Source organism: Gymnoscopelus braueri, assembly GCF_963280865.1.
Source record: "Gymnoscopelus braueri genome assembly, chromosome: 8".
Lineage (NCBI taxonomy): Eukaryota > Metazoa > Chordata > Actinopteri > Myctophiformes > Myctophidae > Gymnoscopelus > Gymnoscopelus braueri.
In genome coordinates this window covers 56,489,269-56,495,340 of record NC_137609.1, presented here as the reverse complement: position 1 = coordinate 56,495,340, position 6,072 = coordinate 56,489,269, and positions in this window count along the sequence as shown.

The following is a 6,072-nucleotide window of genomic DNA, read 5'->3' as shown; positions in this document are numbered from 1 at the left end:
ATTATTATTATTATATTAATCTCTTTAACCTTCGGTTTTAAAATGAGACCAATGTGTTGTAATTACGCTCCCCAAATCCATATCGCCTGTTCTCTCATAGTTTAATGTTAACAGCCGATTGAAATGTAGCCAATCTCACGCGCACCGCACTGCAGTCGCCCCAAAACACAGTCGCCCCGTAACCTCAGTAAACTCTGCCTAAACCTAACCTTAATCCTAAACGTAACCTCACTAAAACGGTGCCAAAATCTAACCGTATTCCTAAATATAAAATAAAATACATTTAGAAAAAACATGCCCCCCTCATAAATTAGAAGGACAATATTCTCACACACACACACACACACACACACACACACACACACACACACACACACACACACACACACACACACACACACACACACACACACACACACACACAGATGGAGGAGGAAACCATGCAAGGCACCAACCTGCTCATCAGGAGCAATTAGGGGTTCAGTGTCTTGCTCAAGGACACTTCCACATCTACTCTGGGGGAGCCCCCCAGCCCGGGATCGAACTGGGAACCTTGCGGTTTCCAGTTCCTCTACCCGGCCACTCTACCCCTGAGCCACTGCCGCCCCGTCACAAACCAAGTTCCTTTGTATATGAACCATGTCTGATAAAATGAATAATCATATATCTGAATACTGAATCAAGCAACTTAAAAAGTGTTTGTGGTGAAACATAGAAGACAGAGTAGATGTTAAAATGACCCCAAACATACATACATGATGGCTGACATGTGAACACGCAAATGTCCGTGTGCATATACACAAGTGCACAAAACTGATTACATGCACACGCACGCACGCACACACGCACGCACGCACGCACACACACACACACACACACACACACACACACACACACACACACACACACACACACACACACCACACACACACACACACACACACACACACAGAGGGAGTCTCTCTCTCTCTATTTACAGAACAGGATGAGTCATTAAGCTGTTGAGCCGTAGTGTGACACAGTCTCTCTTCTCAACCCCAAATAAAGACATGGGGGCTCTGTGTGTGTGTGTGTGTGTGTGTGTGTGTGTGTGTGTGTGTGTGTGTGTGTGTGTGTGTGTGTGTGTGTGTGTGTGTGTGTGTGTGTGTGTGTGTGTGTGTGTGTGTGTGTGTGTGTTCGCTGCCTGCCTGGGGACTGTCTGTTTGGACGATGTTGTTCTGCTCATACATACACGGCCTGGAAAAAGCCTCCCATGCCGTCCATCCATCACTGTGACTAAACTACAGCTTCTCTATTCTTAATCATCACTGTGACTACAGAACAGCTTCTCTACTCTTAAAGACGGGGTGCCGTGATTTTCAGTGATTCTTTCCCCCAAAAAACATAATCATCAGGTATTATGGTTATACTAGGAGGAAGATTTTTTCAAAAAAGTGTACAGAAAGTGTTAAAATTATGTTTTATGTGGACACGCATCCAGTTCATTAAGTATACCTGGTTCTCACCTTAGCACCTCCTCCACCATCTTAGCACCACCCACCTGTCCTAGTCCCTCCTCCTCCTCATGCCCACACCTGTTGTGTTATGATAATGAGGGGGAGGGTAGAATTTTACTGTGTCATTAAAGTGCTGTTTTTCTATTGGCACGTTTGACCCTCAAGGTTTCAGCTTCCAGGAAGAAACTCAAAATAGTCCGAGAAGACATAAAACACCATAAAATACACCACCAGGGGACTTAAAGGGGTAGTTCACCCCCAAAATAACTTTTTTTCTATTGATTACTCACCCCATGGAGCCTTGAATTCATAGATTTTTTTTTGTTTTTGTCACATTCCTAAGCCAATAATTTGATTATAATAAATTTGTCTCCATTGATTCCGGTAGGAGACAAAAATGCATTTGTGTCTCCTACCGGAATCAATGGGGCTAAATTTATTATAATCAAATAATAAAGGAAGGAATGCGACAAAAACAAAAAAATATCCATGAATTCAAGGCTCCATGGGGTGAGTAATCAATAGAAAAAAAGTTATTTTGGGGGTGAACTACCCCTTTAATGAAGTTCTATCAACCTCATAGATACATGAAAAACAGAAAAAGTGCAAAACCATGGCACCGCCTCTTTAATCATCACTGTGACTACAGACTACAGCTTCTCTATTCTGGGGCAAACGTTTGGCCAGGAGGAAGAAGACAGCACATCGTGGAATGAAGACACCAGCAAATCACGATGCGCAGCGCGATGCCAACAACGTAACCAGGTCTGCAGTGACTCTGGCAAAACTCATCTTTTCAAGATTCCTCTTCGTTCTTTTTCAGTGTAGAGTAGCTTACTATTATATATAGTCCTTAGTCGTTATAACTATTTCCTCCACACACACACACACACACACACACACACACACACACACACACACACACACACACACACACACACACACACACACACACACACACACACCTCCCTCCCCTGAACACGGGCCAGTTGTGTTCGTACAGACACTGGACAAAGCCGGATGCACTGTGATGGATTCGAACCGCTAGACTCTAGCGCAGTGGTTCTCAAACATGTTTGGCTCAGGGCACCCCCCTGTAAATAACCTTTTCATCCACGGCCCCCCTGAATTACATAGTTACTTTACAGCACCTTACATTTATGTCTTATTAAGGTACGTAAATATGCAAACATTTCCCCAAAATACAGCATGTCACCAGGAAAACTTGAGAGAATAACATTCTGTTTCCATTATGACAGATTGAAAATAACTTGACGTTTAACCACTTGAACCCCAGTATCCCTATTCTGGGAGGAACATTCGCCAAAAATAGCAGATCTTGCGACACGTTGTGAGCTTGTAGATCTGCTATTTTTTGTCGAAGAGATTTTTGGTGTAGATTGAAAAAGAATGCACCAAGTACATTGTAATGAATAAGTATAGAGGGTCTAAGTGGTTAATCTGAAGTGATATATTGATTAATTCTAAATGTTATCAAAGCACCCCTGGACTTGCATCACGGCACCCTAGGGTGCCACGTCACCCACTTTGAGAAACCCTGCTCTAGCGGTGGTGGGCAGCCACCCACTCACAATGCCACGAAACGTGTCACATTGTGAGCTTGTAGATCTGCTATTTCAGTAGATGTTCCAGTATAAACCCTGATCCACAAAGCTTGAGAGACGCTGATTTAAACTCTATGTACTAGTTGACCGGAGTCCCCCAGGGCTCTTTACTAGGCCCACTGCTATTTCCCTCTACACTGTTGACCCCCAGGGTCATGTGTGTAGTTCCTTGTGTGCATGTCTCTCCGCTCATTGGTGTGTGCGTGTGCGTGTGCATGCACGTGTGCGCGTGTGTGTGTGTGTGTGTGTGTGTGTGTGTGTGTGTGTGTGTGTGTGTGTGTGTGTGTGTGTGTGTGTGTGTGTGTGCGTGTGTGTGTGTGTGTGTGTGTGTGTGTGTGTGTGTGTGTGTGTGTTGAGTGACTGGAGGACCAGCTGGTTAATTATTTAACCTCTTAAACTCCAGCCTCAGTATTGTGGATTGTTATAATGGATTTACATTAACTGTTACCGGTTGAAAAGGTTATAAAACACGAAAGTCGCTGGCAGTGGGATGACTTTATTAATGAATATACTACTCTGGCAGTGAAAGAGTTAATGATAGACAAAACGACCATCTCCACATTAATGGTGAAAAACTCCACTTGAGTAAGTACTAACTGTAAAGTGATGATAATATAATGTATTTAATATAATAATAATATAATGTATTTAATATAATAATAATATAATGTATTTAATATAATAATAATATAATGTATTTAATATAATAATAATATAATGTATTTAATATAATAATAATATAATGTATTTGGGTAAAGTGATGATAAGATAAGGATATATGTGAACGATATGTCATCAGCTTACGACTGCAACCTGTTCCTGTTCGCAGATGACTCGGCTCTGCTGGTCTCGGACAGGGACAGGCTGCAGGTCGAAAAATCTCTCAGCTCTGAACTCGATATGATCCGCATCTGGCTCTCTGACAACAAACTATCATTACACCTGGGTAAAACCGAATCCATTCTCTTTGGGTCTAGTGTTAACCTTAACAAGGCTGAGAGCTTCACAATCAAAGCGGGTGACGATGTTATCACAAGAAAGGAGGAAATTACCTACCTGGGTTCCATCCTGGAGGCAAACCTCTCCGGTGATAAGATGGCAGAAAGAGTCATCAAAAAGGTCAATCAAAGAACACGTTTTCTGTACAGGATCAACTTTCGAGTCAGTAAGAATACCCTGAAGATTCTAGCAGGGGCCCTCATCCAAGGTTATTTTGACTATGCATGCTTCTCATGGTATCACAACACCACTAAGGCCTTAAAAACAAGGCTCCAGACATCCCAAAACAAACTGGTAAGGTTACTTCTTGGCCTCAATCATACAACCCATCTAACCCCTGCTCACTTTGCTAGGGTTGGATGGCTCAGGGTTGAGGACAGAGTACAGCAACTTGCCTTGGGCCTGGTCTATAAGATTCGACACAACATTGGAATCCCCCTGTATTTGTCAAAATACTTCCAAAATGTCCACGATCATAACACCAGAGGCAGCTCCACTGATCATGTTCAACCCAGATTTGGCACAAATAAGGGAATGAACTCTTTCTCATGCTATACAACAAAAATGTGGAATGCCCTACCCAAAGGAGTAAAGGAGTGTAAAACCCTACTCACTTTCAAATCTGCCCTAAAGATACACCTTCAGGAGGTTGAAATTACAAACTGGCCCCTGTCTAAGTCTTAACCTACCCCCCTGGCCCCTGTCTAAGTCTTAACCTATGCACAAAACAAAGGCCCACAAGGACTTATTACACAACAGATTTTCATAACATTATTCCAGACACACTTTGGCCTCGTATTGTATCGGCCGTTATTTGTGTCAATGTGTCATCAGAAGAACCAGGTTTGTGCTCCTGCTACTTGTAGAAGGAGGAGCAACATTCTATCCTGCACACACACACGCACACACACACACACACACACACACACACACACACACACACACACACACACACACACACACACACACACACACACACACACACACACACACACACACACACACACACACACAGTGTACTTCAGGTAAATGGTGTTTTTCAGTACAGGTTAAATAATACTAGCAGTAAAACAGGTTGTTTAGGGTTAATCACAGGGAGGTGTGTTTTGCTGCTATAAATACAACCTTTAGACTCAGTGTTTTCAGACGTTTCATAGAGAAGAAGCTGATCTGCAAACTGTCATCTAATCACATCAAGCTTTTTGAATCTCTGTGGTGGAGGAAAAAAAACTAAAAACACAACAACCAACAAATAAGTAATACAGTTTGCACTGATTGGCCAGAATGGGTCATAAACTACCTTATGTGGATTATGACACTCTGCACCTTAATCCTACCTATACCCTAACCCTGGATTATGACACTCTGCACCTTAACCCTACGTATACCCTAACCCTGGATTATGACACTCTGCACCTTAACCCTACGTATACCCTAACCCTGATTATGACACTCTGCACCTTAATCCTACGTATACCCTAACCCTGGATTATGACACTCTGCACCTTAACCCTACGAATACCCTAACCCTGATTATGACACTCTGCACCTTAATCCTACCTATACCCTAACCCTGGATTATGACACTCTGCACCTTAATCCTACGTATACCCTAACCCTGGATTATGACACTCTGCACCTTAATCCTACGTATACCCTAACCCTGGATTATGACACTCTGCACCTTAATCCTACGTATACCCTAACCCTGGATTATGACACTCTGCACCTTAATCCTACGTATACCCTAACCCTGACACACTCGCATCTTAACCTGGGAATTCTTTGGGCTATTCAAAAATAGCAGATCTACAAGCTCATAGCCAGGCTCATAGCCATGATATATATTTATATATATATATATATATATATATATATATATATATATATATATATATATATATATAAATATATACACGCACGCACGCACACGCACACGCACACGCACACAC